We start from the raw sequence: 21647 nt of genomic DNA, 5'->3' as shown, positions 1-21647 counted from the left end.
CGAATGTATTACAGAAATGGAGCTGACAGTAGATTGCAGAGACCAAAGTCAGTGGTTTATGTTTGTTTTTAGTTTTCTTCTCTATTCCTTATAAAACCTTTAAAGACCTGTAAAAATATTCATTTTTCCTTTATCCGACTGCTCTAGTCTTCCTCATACACACCGACACACAAATAAACACAGACTTTTATATGTATTCTGTCCCCCATGTAGATACACATATAAACTCCCACAACACATATACATAGACACGAACACATATACACAGATACACAGAGGTATATACAGACCCAGACACATGTAGATATACACACACATGCAGCTATGAACATAGAGGCACATGCAGATACATGTGTATATGCACAGGATACAGACATACATTAAGACACATACACAAGTACAATGATACAATTGGTTGTATGTCTTTTCTTTCATGTTCTTTCATACTTTCACTAACGAGAACACATTCCTTAGGGTTATATTTGTATGATAATTGGACTTCTCAGTAAGTACCTGTGTATCTATTTAGTTTGAGGTTGATTTTATTTTTATATATTTAAGATTTCTGGAGAAATACATTTGTATTTTGGAAACATACCCTGAGCTTAATCACCAAATTGGTATCAAGTCTAAATTCTTCATGCAGCATTCATTGCACATGTCTATGTCCACTTAATTCATAAGCTATAATATCTAATTTAGAGGTCTTCTTTCCCCTTGAAGAACATATTCTATTCAGTTTCTGCTACATTATTGAGAGGTGATACTTTTTCCAATGATTGAAATGTGGGCCCCACAATTTCAGGAAATAAGTAGGGAAAATATTTTTTTTTGTTTTCTACTGCTATGCAAGAAATTACTATAAATGTATTAGCATAAAATAACATACATTTTTTTATCTCAGTTTCTGGTGACAGGAATCTGGACACAGCTTACTAGATACTCAGCTCAGGGTTTCAAAAGGCTACAGTCAAGGTATTGGTCAGGTTCTAGGTAGAGTTTGTGTTTTTTTCTAAGCTTATGTAATTATTTTCAGAATTCAATTCCCAGTAGCTTTGCACTGAGGCCCTGCCTTCGAGCAGATCACGTGCTCAGCAGCGAGGGCCACTCGCAGTTCCTTGCCACATGGCCTGTCACAAAACATGGCAGCTTCGCTCTTTTAGACCAGCAGGAAAATCTCTTGCTGCAGTCTCCTAAGACAGATCGAATACAGCATTACGTAATCATAGGCATGACCTCCCATCACTTTGGCTCTATAATGTACCCTGATCAAGGTAGTGATTATCCTGCCACTTTCATAATAATATATTAATTATTAGTTTAAAAGCTAGTTACAAGTCCTGCTCACAATCAAAAGATGGGGAGAGTATACAAAGGTGTGCCTTGGAGTTATATTAGAATTGTTCCTATCACAACTGGCTTGAGAATTTTCTTGTATGTGACACTCCTAGCCAGGAAACCATAATTTCTGTTATGCTATTATAAGCAATTTCTGTTCATAGAATATGTTGACTCTAGAAGTGAATACTCATATTCACACATACATAGATACAAATACATATGTACAGGTCTTTCTAATTTCACATCCTGCCATAGGAATGGAATCAGCCACAGTTCTATCTATATACTTGATACCTTGCCACCAAATGTCTTTATAGTGTAGATATTTTACGACCTGGTGATTGCTTCAAGAGGGAATTTATATTACCTTACTCTCACCTCCAGCATGAATAAGCAGAGGTTCAGAACATCAAAGGAGGTAGTGGCTCCTTTTGAAAAGCAGCACACTTTGTTCTAAACCTTCTGAGAGCCAATCCTTATTAAAATCAAACCTTCAAGATAATATGAAGCTATCATTCTCTCTCGATTATACTATAAAATTTGGTTCAAATTATATCTGAAACTTTTAATGGGTATAAATGTTCTTGCACATGCTATGGTGGTTTGGGTATGGATAAGATGCACTGTGCTTTCTGGGAAACATGCCAAGCAGTGGCTTAAGGGGACCACTGTAAGGACTTTCCTTGCTTGGCTCCCTGACAAATGACATGCCTGCTTAAGACTAGGTGCAATATGGTTGCTGCCCTTTAACAAAACTGTAATAGAAGCAAAAGACAAAATAGATAGGTAGTGGGCATGATTAGAAGGATAATGGAGCTTGTAGCTCAGGTGAGATGGCAAATGAGAATATCTTATCCAGAACAGCAAAGAGTAAGTTGGGAGTTAAATTCTGTTTTGTGAAAATGATTACAGTGAAGGCTTCTTTCTGATTCGGTGATTGATAGTCCAAGTTAAAGTGCCTCATTTTTGTATTTGGACAGCCTGGACTAGAAACCTGGTTCTGCATCAAGTTACTTAACCTCAGTACGTCACCATGTCCTTATCACTGAAGTGAGTATCAATGGCATACCTTACATAACAAGTTTGTTAATGTTCTTGGCCTTAACAAAGCAAGGAAATAAGCAGAAGTACTTGTAGCTCAAAAGATGACAAACCCCTTGCAGATTCTTCAAGTAGCTCATTATCCACTGGACTGCAGGGGAGGGTGCTACTCCAGCAAAAGAACAATTACAGAGCAATTAATTGCAAATTCCTAGAGGAGTGGCAAGAAGTCTCAGTCTTCAGAGAGATAATCAGACAGGTACATCTTGCTCTGCCTCTTACCCTGGGCCTGGAGGAGGCCATTTATTTATCCATTCCATCTGTGTCTTCCTAATTCTGTGCCAAAAATTATTAAAGTCCATTCTCTTTTAACTTTCCCGCAAAGAGAAATAGCAAAAGAGAAGCAAAGGTAAAGAGAGTTTGCAGCTGAGATGCTTAGGAGCTAATGAAGGTCAAACACACCAGGTCTCTGGAGAAGAGACAACAAAGTCAGGGCTGGGAATGACATCTGGTGTCATAATGAAATGGTCAGTGTTTTGTTTTGTTTTTTAATTTCCTATAAGCAGTTTCCCAGATTTCCAGATTGTAAAAAGACAATGACAATGAGTAGGAAGTTAAATAATTGGAACTATGACCATGATCCATGTCCACTTGCCCTCATTCATGAATATTTAAAGGAGAGTTCTTAGCCAAACTAGAGTCTTTATAGATTTTCTGGTCTCAGGGGAAAAAATACTAGGAAAAATACTCTCTTTTCTGCTTATGCTTTCCATTTCTCTCTGTCACCATCAGCAATGGTTTCTAGGATTGCAAGTCAATAAGGAGGAAAGGGACAAAACATCTGTAGAAAAAATGCAAGTTCCTATGGCCAGGATCCTCACCTGACCCTAAACTGCTTGATGATGTAACTGACCTACTGTTAGGCTAATGCTTCCACACCCTAGGCAATGAACTTTTATTGACTGAATCACTATATACAAAGCTCCACCCAGTGTTTTGGGCAGAGGCAGAGACAGAGGTGGATTACGGACCAGCACACTGCTGGATGCAGATGTGATTCTAGCGTTTGACCTACCTGCATGATCATAAAGCAGGGTATAAACCCTTTCACCCCAAGAAAGTTCCATTGTTATTTTTGAGTCTCACCGAATCACAAATGGGGAGCTGTAACCCATTGGTGAAATAACATCTATATATGTCACAGTCTTTGTTGTCTTTGTCTTCCTCTGAAGCTCTGGTGAAGATTATAGGATGTATAGCATCAAATCAATTGATAGGGGGACATAGGAGATGGAACAAAAGAATTATACATAGGGAAAGGTTTGTCTACATAACTTAGGCAGTTCATATTTATTTTTTATTAATTAATAATGCTTCTAAATTACATCTCTCTTGCAAGCTTTTAAAGGCCAAGAGCTTATATTTGTTACAAATATTAAGTTGGGATAGACATGCAAATTGGCTATTTTTCAACTTTTTAACCAGTTAAGTCAGCTGACAACTCTTTATTACATGGAACCAAAGCTTCAAACATTCCCATAAAAACTTCAAGAGTGGAAAATATGGGGCACACAGTAAAAATGAACAACCAAACAAAAAAGGCCAAAATAGCAGCGTGAACCTTGCATTTGGCAAAATCATAACATCTTTGTGGTCTAATAGTTTATAAAACACATGGGAGCTCAGATTTACTGAGGCTAACTAGTAGTACTCTACTGAAATGACAGAAATCTCTTTCGATGCCTGACTTTTCACTGTTTTGTATTTTCTTAACCTCTGTGTCTTATGTATTTTAACTATTCTCATCTTCACACACACACACACACACACACACACACACACACACACACACACACAGCTATTTTTCCTCATTCTTCCAGATTCTTTAAATTGTTCAGCAGAGCTGTATCTGTATTCATTCCAGCACATGACAGGACATATTGCTTCTACTTTGCAAGTAACTCCCAAACATACCCTTCTCTCATGAGCTCTCTTAGAAATACCAGATACTTTAAAAATATTTAAACATTTGGAATTGTTTGTGGGTGATTAAAAAATAGTTTTTAAAAATCTGAAGCATAGCCAGACTGAAATTAGTTTGAAATTATGAATTTGAAAGGTGACTTATACCTGGAATTTCAAACTCTGGACACCATGATTTTGAAATCAGTAGGATTATTGTAACCATTATATTGAATTAATACAAACTGGAAATATAATCATAAAGCACTTTTATTCTTTTCTCTCCCATTTCAAATTTATTCATTGGGACTAGTTTTGCTTCTACCTCTAGATGAGAACTTTTTGGAAATATTTAGATAATACAAGATACTCTGGTAAGTAATTGACATATCTAAGTTACATAATATTCAAACCTTTGAACTTATTTTAATATTAAGATTCCTGTCTTCCCCAGCTGAGGCCTGATTTTGGGTAGGCAGCCTGATGTCACAGACTGGGGCATGGCATGGCTTGTTTCTTCTCTGTTTTTCCACCTATTCTTCTATTGCTCTTCATCTCCTACCTGCTTATTATTAGTTCTCACTCAGTTGGATCATGGTCAGAGAAAATAGGTAAGAGGTGCCAGAATAGCTTTTACTTGCCTGCTACTCTCTTGAGTTTACATCGCTATCTTGAGGTTTGTTAGATGTTTGGAATAGGCTTTCTCACAGTGGCCTTCGTTGGTATGTGTCTTTGATGTCTCACCCCTTCTCTTTCACTCCCCTGAAATTTGCCTGGCTGAGAGGGATGCCCTCTTCCCTGACACACCACTTCATCCTTTACTAGTTCCTAAGCATCCAGAAATACTTTTAGATTCCCTCTTATATGCTGTTTACTTCTGCAGGCCACCCTCTTGCATAGAATCAGAAATATCTTGAAGTCTCTCTCATTAGCTCCTTCATATGTATGATTAACATTTGGTCTCTTGCCTTGGAAATTTTTCAGATTGGATTTAGACACCTTCATCCTATGTCTACTCCCTTCTACCATCACACCCTGTCTTTTGTCTTGAGAGGAGAGACAGGAATCCTTCTGCAGTCCTCTCCTTGGAGCTGATGATGCTAACTCTTAGCCCACTGACAACTCACCCAAGAACCCTCCTCTAATAATCTTACAGTCCCTCCCTACTAAGCTGAGGGTTAGGATGTAAGTTTCCTTAGGGGTGAGACTCATAATATAACTCTCTCTAAAGGAATCCTCTTCATGAGCTGTCTCTGGTCCACTGATGCCTGTGTCTGTGTAAGAGGTTATGAGTTGTGGAACCACTTAGGACTGCCCCCATTGTCCATGTGTATGCACCCTCTTTCAGATGTATCACCTACTGTGTCTTGTTTCTTTGGCCAAAACTTCCATTTCAATATTCTCTCATTCATAGGATAACACATAGAGGTACAGTTTAGGTAGTAATTTTATGAAGAAGACAAAAACTGTTCTTCATTTTTTCATTCAGTAATTATTTGAGTGATTTATCATATGTCAAATATTATTCTAGGATCAGGAAATAAGATAATCAACAAGCTATAAAGTGTCCCTCTACTTGTGAAGCTTATATTCTTCTGAAGGCAGGCATATAGTTTTAAAATGAGGAAAAAAATAACATAATATAATTTCAGAGGAAGGAGATGAGTCGCTGTGTTACCTGAGTAGAGGGTCCTTTTAGAGAAGTCTATGAAGGAAAATCTATTTAGAAAGTGACATTTGTACAGGAGTTATTCAAATTAATTGAGAATGATTGAATCTACATTGTGGAACAACAATATATACATGTTAATATGTATAAACACATCTGGAGAACTATGAATAATACTCAGAGGAAAGTTTCATATACATTTCTGGTTCTTCCTCCCTTAGGACTTGGGAAAAACTCTCATTGCTTTGAGGGAAGATTTCCCTATCTGATCCACTCAGGTCCTCCATCTTCCTCCTCAGTGGGTCCCACACAGCTGGCCTGCACTGGGATATTTGTGACCTTGTATCAGGGCTCTTATTACATTTGTAGACTATTCTTAGTCTGTGCTAATGAGATCGCTTTGAGTTCGCTCTGAGTATCACATCTTAATCACTTGATTTCTGCAGACGTTTCCTTTCTCCAAATAAACTCTTCAAAATGCCTGCTGTTCTGTGCTCATTAACCTGGGAATGGCTTCTCTAACTCCAATTTGAAAATTCTTGCTGACATCTGAGACTTCTGTCCTGATCAGGATTCTCCAAGCAATAGCAATGGGAGGAGGATCTTAGACTCTCGAGTGTGAAAAAAAATCAGTGGCCAAATTTCCATGTGCAAGGGGATTTTCCCTATATGGAGAAATATGAACTTTACTCTCCTGGAGTGTAGCATAATTGAGATCCACCCCTTAACTCGGCCTTCTGCCCAATTCACAATCATTTCATGCTCAATAAAGTTTAGGTAACATCAAGATAACAAAATAATTAGTTAATGAGTAAATGATTGAGCAAAGAGATGAATATTCATCAACTAGGAAGTTTTTGCTTCTTATACTCTTTCTATTCTAAACCACACTTGATTTGATACAGACTTCATCATGAAGAGCACAGCCGTCATTTAAACAAACTCAATATATGAATAAGAATCAAATGCCAGGATAAACATCCACCATAGTTTTCCACTTGGATGTGAAATTGGTGGCCTATATTTCTACAGAATTGCCACTTTCGATCCTATTAAAGATCTTGTGGGTGCACAAATATTCCAATCCAGAGCCAGAGAGCAGCAGTTCCTCTCTTCACCCTTGCCAACTTTCACATGCCAGAACATGTATTTTCTTGATATGTTTTAAATTTGCTCTAATAAGGCTGTTTTCAAATGCTTGTGGTGTTAGAATACTAAATCTAAAATTTACTTTGCATTTAACAAACAAAAGAACAAATTACACAACATAATTGGTAAATTAGAAATTTAGTTGCAGATAAATATAACTTTTGATATTGAAATCACTCTGAAAAACTGAGCTGCTTTAAAAATAAGCTTGACAGGCCCTTGCCCAAAGAAAAACTATACACACCATACACTCTGGAATGTCTTCTGATAACTGCTTAAAGGTGAACAGCCTGATGTCAGGGAATAATGACAAGGCTTTGGTGTTTGGTTCCCCACCTCGAATCCATTAGTATATGTATTAGGCTGCCAGCCACATTCTCATAAAATATCTTACTCAATATGAAAACCTGGCCTCCATCAAGGGACTTTGCTTCACACACTGCCATCTCTATCTCCACCTTCAATGAACTATTCAGAACACTCAAAGTCTCAGTTCTGTATCAGAACTTCAACCTAATGAAGGAGATCAATTACACTTGACTTGAAATCATCATTTTTCAAATGGCACAACTAGGAGAACTGTTATTATTTTGGTGAAGCCCATCTCTTTGTGTATTCAGAAGTCCCTGAAATAGAGAGACCACTTAGAAACTGTAGTTCTATAGAGGTTTAAGTACAGAATCTGCAGGCCTCTGAGATGGTAATCATATAATCAGGCTCTGAAACTTTGTCAGACCTGTTCCCAGAAAGTTCTCAGGTACCTAGACCTGAAATCTCTGACATCACAAGGGTATGAACTGAATGATGTACCATTTTCAGGGTATAAACTGTAGTTTCTATTTAGATATCCCAGGGAGCAGCATTGCAATGGGAAAGAACTGAAACAGCCTTGTTTTAAAACAATATTGGTCACTGAGCAAGGCAAACTATTGTAAAGTTCGACAAGGTACAGCCAGCCACTGGAACTAGGATAAGGGCCAGATGAACAGGACAATATTTTCAAAGGTCTAAGAATAGCTAGGGAAATGGGGGTGATCCCTTGACATACATACTCTTGAAGGCATGTGAGCATGGAAGTGGGGAGTTCAGGGGCAGGTGGTATATGGACAGCAGTATTGGTAGATGGCAGATGGCTTTTTTTTTTTGGTTTCTCTTACCCTCATTCATCCCCATGTGTAATCCCTAAGCAAATATTCCTGGTTCAGAATAGTTCCTTCAATTTCCAATTCTCTCTATTCCCACTGCTGCCCCTTGATATTAAGCCATCAGTCACATGCCCTGCTGATCTACTATTGATCCCTTCGATCAGTTCTCACACATAGCAGGAGTGATAGTCTAAGAGCCTAATAGACTGTTATTTTTCAATATGAAGCTCTGCAAGAGCATGCTTTTGCATATATAATACAAAGAAATTCCTTTGCCTGCCCTACCAGACCTCTCTGTAATGGTTGTTGAATGTGTCTCCCTAAAACCCCAGAACAAGTGGATTTGACCTTATTTGGAAAAATGATCTTTGTGTAAGTAATTAAGTTGAAGGTCTGAGAAATGGGATCATCCTGGATTATACACGTGGACCCTAAATTCGATGACACTTGTCCTTATGGAAGACACGCATAGGAGAGACACATGGAGAAGAGAAGGCCATGCAAAGACTGAGGCACAGGTGCTGTCGCCCCAAACCAAGGAAGACCTGGAGCCGCAGGCCTGGAAGAGGCACAGAAGAATTCACGCCTAAAGAGGCATCTGGATTTCAGACTCCTGGCCTGTGAGAGTAGAAATTTCTGTTGTTTTAAGCCATCAAGTTTGTGATGATTATTATGGGAACCAAAGGATGCTGCTACACTCTCCATCCTACTCTTCTGCTTGCTCACCTTACTCATACTAGAATAGCTTATTTTTCCCCATATTATTCTCTTTAAATATCACGTGCTTCTTGTTTTAGTCGGTCTGACCTGCTATAACAAAACACCACAAACTGGGTAGCTTATAATCAAAATAAATTTCTTTCTCGTAGCACTGGAGCTTGGAGTCCGAGATCAGGGAGGTAGCATGGTTGGGTGAGAACTCTCTTGCAGTTAACCGACCCCTCACTGGATCCTCATATACAGAAAGGGCCCAGGGAGCTTTCTGGAGCCTCGTTCATAAGGGTACCAATCTCATTCATGAGGGTTCCATCCTAATGATTGCTAAGCACCTCCCAAAGGCCCCACTTCCTAATACATTAGGACTTAATGTATGACTTTTGAGGAGACACAAATATTTAGACTATAGCACCCCCTCAAACCTGGAGCCTTTATGTTAGGTGTTCTCTCTGCCTGAAATGTTTTTTTTTCCAAGTCTTTTTATGCCTGAGTTCTTTCTTGTCATTCTTGAAGTTAAATGTCTTTTTTTTCAGAGGGGTCTTCCTAGACCAAATCCATGTAATATTCTCCCTCAGTCAGTCATTCTCTATCTCACATTCTTCTATTTTTATTTCAATACTTATCCCTACCTGATCTTTTCTGGCTTGTTTATCTGTCTAGCCCCTAAAAGATCATCTCCATGAAGTGAGAGTTGTTTACAGTATGACTCACTGCAGAATCCTGATGTCTAGAACAGTCCCCAGTATTTAGTAAGCATTTAATTAATGTTGAATGAGATGCACACCAGAAAGGTTGTTCATGCCAGAGACGATTAAGGTGGTGATGTTAGATATCTAGAAATTGAAGGAATAAGCCAGGTCCTTAGTCATTCAGGGCCTGATGACTGATACCAGATATGATATAGTAACAAAGGCAGTCTCATGGAAGAGGACAGGAATCCGATAAAAGATCACAAATAAATATGGAGGGATGATCTTGACCCTAAAGTAAATTGGTTCTATTTCTCAGGGTATAGAGTATAGAATATAAACTATTGGAACATCAGATGAGAGCTAAATCTGATGCATGTTATCACGAGGCTGAATGTGAGAGGTGGGCCCAGAGGAGATGACCAGGATTTGTTCCTATAGGTAGATGTCCACTGCCCACCATTACCTGGAGAAAAGACTAATAATAAAGAAAGAAAGTTAGGTATGGGCAATATAAAGTAAAGACTACAACCCTAACTACTTTGGCAAAGAGAAGATGGGTTTCTGATTATCCAAATATCATTTCCTAGTGAACTAGATCAAGGGGATTAGATCATTCCTGACAAGGCCAGCTTCAAATTAGGTCTACATTTGAATGCAGTGACTTAAAATGCTCCTATATGGTCACAACTGTCCCACAGCATGTAACACAGAAGAGGTCACATCCAATGGCAGGCTGACACCAAGTACCCACACTACGTAGCTGTGAGGGCTGGGCATGGCGGACACCCCTGATGTGCCTCTGCAGCCTTTTGTACCCAGTCCACCTTACCAGCAATCTGAGAAGATTAATGAGGACATCTTAGTCCAACTCAGAAATTAAAGAATGCATACAATTTGAGCATAATGACTACTATGTGGAAATGAAGCAAACCAGGAGGATTGTCTGTTAGATAATCAGGAGGTCGTGGAAGTCACTCTTAGAACCACCAACTTAGCGAATTTCCCACTGGTTAGAGAGTGCTGTAATGCAGTGTCCTTGAGGGGTCTTTGTGACATTCTCATAACGTTAGCTTAATGACAGCACCCAGATATATGTGGAAATCCTATTTTGAGGCTTGCAAGCCATTTCAGAGTTCCCAGAGATAGGGTCTGTGGAGGTATTCCCTCACGGGGTCGAGCTTGTCTCATAGAAGTTATCTCAGCATTTTTCAGCCCCTCCGACTGTCCCACAGGTTCTCTGTTGTTATTGTTAGTTGCATATTTTGAAAATTAAAACAATCAGGTTAAGGAAAAGGCCTACTGTATGTTTGCATCTGTGATTGTAAATGTGGCATAAATATATATAATGCATGGTGGCTAATATTTTGCATCTTTTATCTTCACTTGTGAGAAGGGATGGGATAAGGTACTCATAACTATGCCAGTCCTGATGCACTCTTCATCACTGCACTCATGAAGATAAATGCCACATTTTCACATACTGCAGCTATCATGTGTCCTTTCAGACCAGAGATTTAGATCAGGTAAAGCAGGAAGTCACCCTGGTGCTGTTGTTTAAAAATCAAGGACAGTTTGTGTGCACCATCTCCAACTCCCGCACATCTTGATCACCAAAGTTAAACTAGGGTACACTAGCAGCTCAAGAGATATTTCAGTGGCATAATCTCTCTACATCAAATACTCACTTCCTTTTAATTTAAAAATATTTGTTCCCTGCATATTCCCAGCGCAGTGTTCTGCAGTGGCAATGCACTAATTGATAAGATATGGTCTTGGTTCTCACAGGGTGATAAGCAGTAACAAAGAGAATACTATGGAAAAAATGACAAGCAAGTGGTTAAGTCTCTCCATGGGCAAGTCCGATGACAAAAGAGAATTCAGAATATAACTATTGATAAATAATAATATTTGAGCAGCCATAGTAAGAGAAAAACAGCATGGACATGTTAGCTTTCTATGATGTACAAATGACTGTACCATTAGATTTTAGGGCTGTGGGAGAGCAAGCGAGTGGGTGACTTCTCTGCTACATGCTTGTGGACCCTGCTGTCAGTATGTCAGTAATCAATAGACAACACCCCTTTATAACTCATACTGAGTGTACTTATTCTGGTTTTATATTTAGTTACCCTTCCACAAATTGAGTGTTTGAAATTAGACTTTCCATTCAAATAAAAATATTGTTTCCTTTTCCATTGGCTGGTACTTGAAAGCTTATATAACTGGAAGTACACTGAAAATGATTTCCAGAAATTTTAGAAATTTGATTGGCAGACTGGACATCTACAAAAACTTTGTCCCTCTATGGAAACTCTTAGTGGAACCATATAAAACTGTTGATATTAACAGTTTTCACTTTAGTTCTGTTTGAGCAAGAGGTTGTGCTGGCAATTTTATAAGCCTTGCTCTAATCATATTAATTGATTGTGTGATTCTAATTCCGGGGTTACTTTCAGCTGGTTCTTTCTGTATAGCCAAACATCTATTTAATTCATTTTTTTCAAACATGCTACATGGCAGTAACTAGGGTGTGCATGTACCTAAAATAGAATATAGTGCCTGTTCCAATAACTTATCAAGTCTAACGATTCAGAAAGGCACCTAAGTAGGCAAGTACAATGTGGATGACTAACACAGTAGTTGGTAATTGCTTATTAAATGTTCTTTTCATTCTTTCCACATAGAAGTAATAGTGCAATGTGTTAAAGGAATCCAGGGAAAGCAAGTTCCTACAAATTTGGAAAACCTTGGAAGGATTCATAGCATAAGTACCTCTTTCCATCTCTTAATATGTTCATGTTAAAAGGTGATATATTGGGAAGAACAATTGCCTAGGCTTTCAAAGATTTAACTCCTCATATTAACAGTTATCATTTATTAGTTTAGTTTTGTTTTTTAAACTTGATCCCATTATTTAACTTCCTATATTTTAACTTTCGTATGTGTAAAATGGAAAAATTGTAATCTCTTCTGCCTATTTCCCATAATTGTGAAGGTCAGGTACAGTAATAAAAATGAGATTTTTAAATCTGTGATGGATAACATAAACAAAAGGTAACATTTTCATCACCATTTGTATTGTTCCCAGTCCTGTTTTTATGGTGATATATAAAAGGTCAAGGTAGTTTATCACCTTGATTTATATTTTTCCATGTCCAGGCATGATCAGGCGTTTGGGAATGAATAACCCATTCAGCACCAGGTAATTATTTTATAAAATTGGGTGAATTGTTTAACCACTCCCTAAATATCAACAATCATTCCTATTATCTGAGAGCTTAGGATATGCCAGGCTTATGCCTTATGGGCATTACCTCATCTCATGTTTAGAACAACTTTCTGAGATTGACTCTATTATTATCACCCTCACTTTACAGATGAGGAAATTGAAGTCTAAAATAATTATAGAAATTGCCCACGTAACAAAGTTACTACATCTAATCACAGAACTCATCAACTTAATTTCTATACCCTGTCACATGCTCTCATCTCCATTTTTGCACTGCCCCTCCTGCTTGCCAATCCCCATTTTCTCTGGAAAACCTGTGGAAAGGCATTTCACTTCTCTGGATATTTTTCCTCATCTATAAAGTTGGACTACTTATGGCACTCGTCAATAAGCAAATCATTACAAACTCCATATTTAGAGACATCGTATTGTTGGAGAAGAAAGAAAATCAGTACATATATACATACATACATATGTAAAGTAAATATGCATTATCTCTAGCTATGAGAAGTGCCATGAAGAAAAATAAAGCAGAGTAAGGGAATAGAGAGCAACAGGTGACAGAGGCAGTCTATATTAAGCAGCATAGCCAAGGAAGGTCTCTCTGAGCAGGTGATTTGGAGGAAGGGAAAAGCAAAGCATAGAGGTATGTGGATGAAAGGTGGTCATGTGCATGCATAACTACAGGACAGTCTGGGTAAAGAACATGACAGGCAGAAGGAACATCAAATACAGGGTTTCTGAGAAAGTGGTATACTTGGTATGTTGGAGGAACAGCAAGCAACCATGTGACCAGAGTAGAGTGAATAAGAGCAATAGTGGTGGTAGAGTGAGATCAGAGAGAGAAAGGATGCAAAACAAAAATATAAATGGCCCCATAGGCCACTGAAAGCACCTTAATAATATAACTCTGAATGACATGAGAAGCTCTTGAACACTGAGCAGAAGAATGAATGTGATCTGACTTTCATTTTAATAGGATCCCTTCAGTGTGTAGAGGAAAGATTGAAGAGGTACGGGCAAGGATAGAAGCAGACACCAGATGTCAGAATAATCCAATTATCCAGAGAGAGAGAATGACTAGAATGTAATAGTGGAGGTGGGAAGTGAGGCTCTTGATGTACAGGATTTTCAATATCTAAGCAGTAGGATGCAAAGGTGATAAGGTGTGGCATGTACAAGTGGGGATGAGACTAAACAATTAAGTTTCAAGGGGACTTTGGCCTGAACTACTAGGAGGATGATCCCTGGAGCAGTGCTTGGCCCATGGGAGAAGCTTAAAATTCTTTGTTAAATGAATGAAGAGAGTTGGTATTAGAAATATCTTTGTTAGGATGGAAAGTTGAGTTGGAATCAAATATTTTATTTTGGGCAAGTTTATTCATGAAGCCTCCAAATGAAGGTGTTGAATTAACAGTTATATTGACAAATCTGGGTTTCCATGAAGATATACGTTTGGCCGTTTTCAGTTTGGAGATTGTGTTTAAAGCCGCTATGGGATCACCAAGAGAGTGCGTTTGGATGAAGAGCAGGTCCACTAACTGAGCCCTGGTGCCCTCCAAGATCTAGTGGCCCAAGTGATAAGGCAGAACTAGTGGGAGGTGGAGCAAGGGGCCAGTGAGGTAGAAGGAGAATCGAGAAATGCTTTCCTGGGAGCCAAATGCAGAGAGTGATTCAGGAAGAGCAGAATGGCCACTGCCAAACTTGCTAATTTTTGCCTGAAATGAGAATTGAGAACTGGCTACTTGATTTAGCAGTTTGAATTTTCACCTCCAACCTTTTATTTTCCCTCTCGACACACACTAATTGTTACCCAATGCCTCACTAGTGTTACCCTCTAAGTGTTACCCAGTCAAATTATTATAAACTCCAGGCATGTTAACTTATAATCATATTTCATACCTCATACTGAAGGGTGGTTAATGATTCTTGAAACCTTGAAGATGTGGAAAAACTTTTTATAAGACTGAATTATACATTTTTTAAATCCATGATGGAAAATCCACAGATCATCTCTGAAATAAATTTTACTCATACTCAATTTTACTTATAGAATAATAATAATAATAATAATAATAATAATAATAATAATAATAATAACAATTGCTAGTGGTATATTGCTCTGAAGTTTGAGAAGCACATTTACTTACATTATGTGTTCCAAACAAAACTAGCTTACAGTAAAACACCCAGCTTTGAAGCTTACACCATCAAACTCGACCACCTGCTGGCACCTCCTTGAAGGAGTCAACCACAGACCCACACTTAACTCCTCCTCATTCCTTGAAGATTTTAACACCTGCCTCCCTGTTGTTCTCGTCAGCCCTACTCTTGATAGAATTCTTGGTGATTTCATTATGTATGTCAGTCTCTTAATCTTGATTACTAATTGCATGGGCTTTTTCCATCTGCACTTGCTCAGGGTTTCCTTTCTATACAGTTTGCACCAACTGTATGGTTAGGCTTGGGTCGTAGAGATCTGTATTTGATGGAATTAAAGATTGTTTATTTGGCTTTATTATGCTTTGCCAAATTCCATATCTGTCTCTTTGTGTTTCTTTGTTCCAAGTACTAGATGGCCCTCACTCTCAGATTCTAATTTTTAGTCTGCCACTGCCACGGGAGTGGTGGAGGGGTAGGATGAAGGTAGGTAGGAGGAGTAGGTGTTAGCATCTCTCTTGTTTTTGGATGTGGAGGAAAAGAAAACAGTTGGAACTGGCAGCAGATGCCTACATCAAACACTTAACATCCCATTTGACTTTAATAACTGAGAATATTCTGTTTATGTTTTCTCTTCATCTTCAAAATACATTATCTCATTTGATTTTAAGAGATGAGTTTTGACCAGGACACTGGATCAGATAGATAATGTGACAGCTTAAGTTCCTGCATCTGTTAAGTCAGAACCTAGTGGAGATATATATATATTTTTTATTGGCATTAAGCAATGCATTGTTCAAAACGGCCAGTGGTTAAAATAGAATAGCTGCCTTGGCTTTCTGCCCAGGAGAATGTTACAGCACAGTGGCAATTCCATAAATACTGTCACCAATGTTTTCTGCGGTGATGGTTGTGGTAGCAGATCAAGAAATGTGCTGAACTGTTCTAATGGTTGCTTTTATTTTAGATTTGCAAACACATTGCCTGTTTACAGCATAGCAACCACAATGGAGAGCTGGGTGGGTGATGATTCATACTAACTCTTGCCCACAATTTGCTGAATGCTGTAACAGTAGCTAATGCGAAGTGGCTCCTTATACACTGTGAAATCCAATAACACCAAAGACTGGCTTTGCCAGCATGAGCAACTTGTGGGAAGCTGAGCTCCTGCCAACCACTACTGACTTTCAAAAACAATGGGCTGTAATATAGCAGGAAAGACATATTCACTGAGTCACATTTGCAAATTTCTTGTATGTTTCTCTTTGCCAGTCTAGAGAGAGCCTTCATGTTACCAGCTTGACACCAGAGATGACTCTCCTTGGAATTCACTTTTCTTGTGAGTGCCGCCTCCTTTGGTCATATTTCACGAGCTAAAGATTTTATAAGGGCAATGGTGGCTCACAGACAGAGCTGGAAATGTGGTTTTCCTATGGAAATATTCCTGAAGCCCCCTCCTCACTCCATCCTCTCCTAGCCAGTCATGCCATACACACAAACACATTGGCCTTCTACTGTATCACAGCATCCTGGATGGCATTTCTACCAAAAAGAGAGAAGATGGTGAGGCAGCACGCAGGGGCACTGATGCTTTGCTCTGACTTATGATGATGTGTCTTTTTGTTTCCATTAAATTGCAATCTCTTGGAAGGCATGGTTCTGCCTTCCAGATTTATTTATCTATTTAGTCTAGTACCCATGAGCCATAGTCTTCCCTCCATAAATATTTATCAACAAAATTAATGTATTCCCTTCTAAAAAGTCCATAATTAAGGTAGGGACTGGGGTTTAATCTTCTTGCCTTCTCTGTCCCTAGCACAGTGCCTGACACATAGTAGGTAGAAACTGCATGTTTGTTTAGTGAAGGCACAAGGGTATGAATGGTTCATTGACCAGATGGTTACCTGTGGCCAAATGAAAGGCTAAGCAAACCTTTTCCAACCATCAGAGACAGAAAAGTGACGGCCTCCAATCATTCTTCTTCAAGCCACTGGAGTAATGTCCCAAAAGTGGTTGTTTACTTTGGATAGCGCAAGCTAATCTGAAGCTATTTTCTTTATTTTTATATTCAAATATCTATAAAACAGAGAAACACCAGAGACCTATTCATTGCTCACAAATGATCAATGGGGTAATAACATGCCTGCTTCTCCAGCTGTGTTACACTTTGGTGCTATCCTGGGTTTAATTGAAAATATGCTGTGACCTTGGTTTTGTTCATGGCGCATGGGAGGGGAGTGGATAATTGGCATGAGGCCTCGAAAAACTCCCTTTTAACGAATGTCATTTGGCTAATTTGGGGTTCTCCTGTGGGAAATAATGTGTGAAATCCTATAAAAACAAGATGCATTTTATTTGCATGCAATTCACATGAAACTAAAGATTTTCAAAAACTAACAAACAACTTTCTGTTTTGCCATATCTATTGGCTGAATTTTAAATGGTATCAGTATGATAATAGTATTGTCCCTAACAGTCTCATGTTTCATCATAATTAAATAAACAGCTTGTGAATTGCAATCCAAAAAATGTCTGTGTTCCACTCCTAACTTAAGGGGTTTCCATAGAAACCATGGGCAGCAAGTTTAACTGACATTCATTGGGCTTGAGGCTGTATGCAGCATTGCTGTCTGCCTGTTATTCTGCATATATGTCTCTTCCTTTAACCCTGGCAGTCCTTTCTCCCCCTCCTTTTCCTCCTCCCCTTTCTCTTACTAGCAATGAGGAAGTAATTTGGACTCAGTTAGATTTAACAAATGCAATAATACTAAAATGAGCTCTGATACTTAAGTGTAATTGTATTATTAGCTGGATATGTTTTTCTTCAAAAACAAAGGAATTGAGAGTGAAGTTTGCAAAGTAGCACATGCTGGTAAGAAGGAACCATTGGCTGAAAGTTGGAAGTTTGTAGGCTGCATGTCACAGTCCACATTCATACCCCAGCTATTGCTTTTTCTTGAGTTAGTCAACCCACACTGATATTTCTCCTTTGTCCTAATTGTCACTCTTCTCAATGGAGCATAAGATCATTGTGCTGATCATATTACAAGAGAAAGGAGTTTACTTAGAAAAGGAAAAATGTACTATATATTGTGTACCTGCAGTGTGCCAGTATTTTTCTAGGAACTTCCATGTAGGTTGCCTTAATTAATCCCACAAAATTCACTGGCAGGTGAAGTGCTACCAGGGAAAGGGACCACAATCTTGTGGCTCAAGTTCAGGCCCCACAATAGGCTGGCTGTGAAGCCTTGGTTATAGTGTTTAAATGCAGTCTTGGTTTTTCAGAGACAAAATGAGTATAAGCACTTGTAAGAAATGACTCTTTATTAAGATTAGATATGATAATGCTGCCGGTATACTATCATAGTGATGTTTTTCTCCATCCCTTTAGAAATAGGGAAAATGGGTTACTAAAAGAGTAAATCACTTATCCCAAAGTACATAACTATTAGAAAGTGTATCCACACAGTGCAGTGGTTAAAAGGGGTGGATTTAGACCTGAAATCAGTTACTAATTGTGTAATTCTAGGTAAGTGACAAACTAACAGACATCCAGACATCTACTTTATGAAATTGTTATGAAGATTAAATAAAATTGTGTATGTAAAGTTCTCAAGAGAGTCTGCAGAAAGCTGTGGGGGTTTTCCTCTCTCTGGCTCTCTCCCCCACCCACTACCTTTCTGATTTGTTTTGTTTTTAGTATCAAAGGAAAAATGATCAACCTTCAAAGCCCATCTAGAGGTTATAGTTTAAAGTTATCTCACAATTCATAAACTATCTCAAGTTATCCTGATATCAATGAGAAAGGAAAGACAGATTGTAATGCGCATTGTAAAAGATAAGAAAACTAAGATTCAGAGTTGTTATTGACAAGATCTCTACAGTCAGTTATTATTAATTTGTGTCCTGGGTTCACAGGTGTTTTTTCGTTTGTTTTTTTGTTTTTTTTTTTTTACTAAGGTATCATTGATATACACTCTTATGAATGTTTCACAAGAAAAAAAATGTGGTTATTACATTCACCCTTATAATCAAGTCCCCCACAATATCCCATTGCAGTCACTGTCCACCAGTGTAGTAAGATGCCACAGAGTCAGTGTTTGTCTTCTCTAAGTTACACTGTCTTCCCCGTGACCCCACACACATCATGTGCACCAATCACGATATCCCACAATCCCCTTCTCTCTCTCTCTCCACCCACCTTCCCCCACCCCTCACCTTTGGTAACCACTAGTCCCTTCTTGGAGTCTGTGAGTCTGCTGCTATTTTTTTCCTTCAGTTTTGCTTCGTTGTTATATTCCACGAATGAGGGAAATCATTTGGTATTTGTCTTTCTCTGCCTGACATATTTCACTCACCATAATACCCTCTAGCTCCATCCATGTTGTTGCAAATGGTAGGATTTGTTTCTTTCTTATGGCTGAATATTATTCCATTGTGAATATGTACCTGGGTTCACAGATTTTAAGCTTGAACTCAGCAGATTTAACGTCATCTTTCTAATGAGTGGTGAGATGAAGAAACTCTTAGTAGGTAAAGAAGAAAGGAAATAAGCATAAGGTAGTTGCAAAGGCTGTCTCTTGCACACCTATTTTCAGGTCATTGTTGTAGCATCCGAAGGGACATGCAGAAATAATATCCTCAATCCTAGGGACAGAAGAAGCATTGATTTTGCAAAGCAAAATGCTTTAGGGTTGCTAGTTAGAAGAAAAGGGTTGGGTGGGGAGAAAACTCAAAAGAAGCTAGCTATCTGTCAGAGATCTTAGTAAGTACCACTGAATTCAAAAGAGTATTCAGCTAGGACAAGAGTACGGTGGGACATGATTATTGGAGGGAATGATTGTTACCCACCCAACCCTCACGTACACACACATGTACATGCAAACATGTATACAGATACATCAGAATGAGTAATTCTTTAGTATATAATCATTGTATGGCTTCAAATTCTCATACTAGGAGATACAATCTTAGCTCTACCATTTTCATTTGTTCTATGCTTATGTTTGCCATATCAGTAGAATATTGATTCTAGTGCTATTTTTGAAAGGATCCCTTGAAGTCCCTTTCTCCATTTTGTATTAGTTTAGTTAAAATTTAGTAAACTAATCTCTGAAGCCATTTGGCCAGACACACAGAGTAGCAGCCCTTCTTAATGTGTTAAAAGCATATGACAAGTAATGGCGCTGCAGACAACCCCTCTGCACTGTGGGACTCCCTCTTGTGACCAGGATTCTATACATGTGTTGTGACAGGTGGTACCATTGCCAAGTTAGCAAAACTTAATCTCTCTCATTTCCTAGATGAAACTGAATTATAAATGGAAGTGTTAGTGTTTTTTTCCATGCCCTACTGGATCATCTTGGAAGCTTTTAGGGTTAAGGAGAGTGGGTAAGAAAGGAATTTCCCTGGATGCTCTAGAGCAGGTTCAACAGAACTTTTTCTGCAGTGGGCCAGAGAGTCTGTCACATATAGTGGAGCCATATAGTCTATCACAACTACACAATTTTGCACTTTAATGTGAAAGTAGACATAGATAATGTGCACAAGAATCGGTATGACAGTGTTCCAATAAAACTTTATTGATAAAACAGGAGATGGACTGGATTGTACCTTTGGCAGCAGTCTACCAATTACTGGTCTTTGAGTCTCCTACATCTCTACCACCTTCCATTTCTGTTCACATAGTAGTTGTAGCTTAAATAAGGAACTGGGAGTGTAGGAGTGACAATCATATATCATAATTTACCCTCATTTATTGAATTTTACTTTTTGTCACACTTATTTTTTATTAAACTTTATCTTTCCAGTATATTGTTTCAACATAGGAAGACAGGTATTCTCTCTCTGCTTTTCAGAAGCATACAGGAAGTTTAAGGAGCTTGAATTAGTGTCACTCAGCATCTATAATATTCAGATTAGAATCTGTCCTCCTGTCTGGTGGTTTTTCAATTGCATTATTCTTTCTAAAATGCCTCACTTAGAGAATAAAGAAAGATGGTTGGAGAAGTAACAAAGAGTAATTTTCATTATCCAAAACATGGAAAACATAGTTAACTATTGGCTTAAAAAGGGCCATTCACAGGCTTCCCTACTTTCCTACCCCATTAAGATAACATAGAGGACCTAGTTCCTTATTGCTTTTCATTTATGTTCTTGATTTTCTTCCTTGGTATGTTTTTGAAAATGATGCATTATAGGCAAATGAATATAGGATTATACCAGGAGTTCTTGCTTTGCAGAGTACTATGTTAACTGAAACTTGTTCACATTGGAACTGAGTCCTCATTTTGCAAGGCTCCATGGTAACTGAGCACAAATCTGTTATAAAATAACTGTGCAAAAAAGAAGACTTGGTTCCAATGTGTGTGACCTATGTTTAACACGGCACTGAGTGAAATGAAGACTGCCTTAGGTAAATAAATAACTAAGAATCCAATTTCTAAATGTCTGCATCTGCCATATAATTCCCTCTTTTGTTGTCATTAGGGGGAAACAAAGAAATCACTGATTACAGTCATTTCCATTATCTGACATGTCAT

General features: G+C 38.3%; 1 protein-coding gene across 7 annotated transcripts in view; it reads left to right on the top strand.

Annotated features, from left to right (window-relative positions):
• The window catches only part of LRRC4C (leucine rich repeat containing 4C), a 752614-nt gene that overhangs the window by 712703 nt on the left and 18264 nt on the right, over nucleotides 1-21647 (top strand). For 2 of the 7 annotated variants that reach the window (XM_073216428.1, XM_073216429.1), the window contains exon 6: nucleotides 16378-16444. The exons of the other annotated variants lie outside the window; for them this stretch is intronic. The gene's annotated coding sequence lies outside the window, so the exon portion shown is untranslated. The remainder of the gene's footprint in view (nucleotides 1-16377; nucleotides 16445-21647) is intronic. 7 annotated transcript variants of the gene reach the window in all.

This window comes from Manis javanica, chromosome 11 (assembly GCF_040802235.1).
Source record: "Manis javanica isolate MJ-LG chromosome 11, MJ_LKY, whole genome shotgun sequence".
NCBI classification, from domain to species: Eukaryota; Metazoa; Chordata; class Mammalia; order Pholidota; family Manidae; genus Manis; species Manis javanica.
The sequence above is the reverse complement of the archived record's forward strand: the minus strand, read 5'-3'. Positions and strand labels throughout refer to the sequence as shown.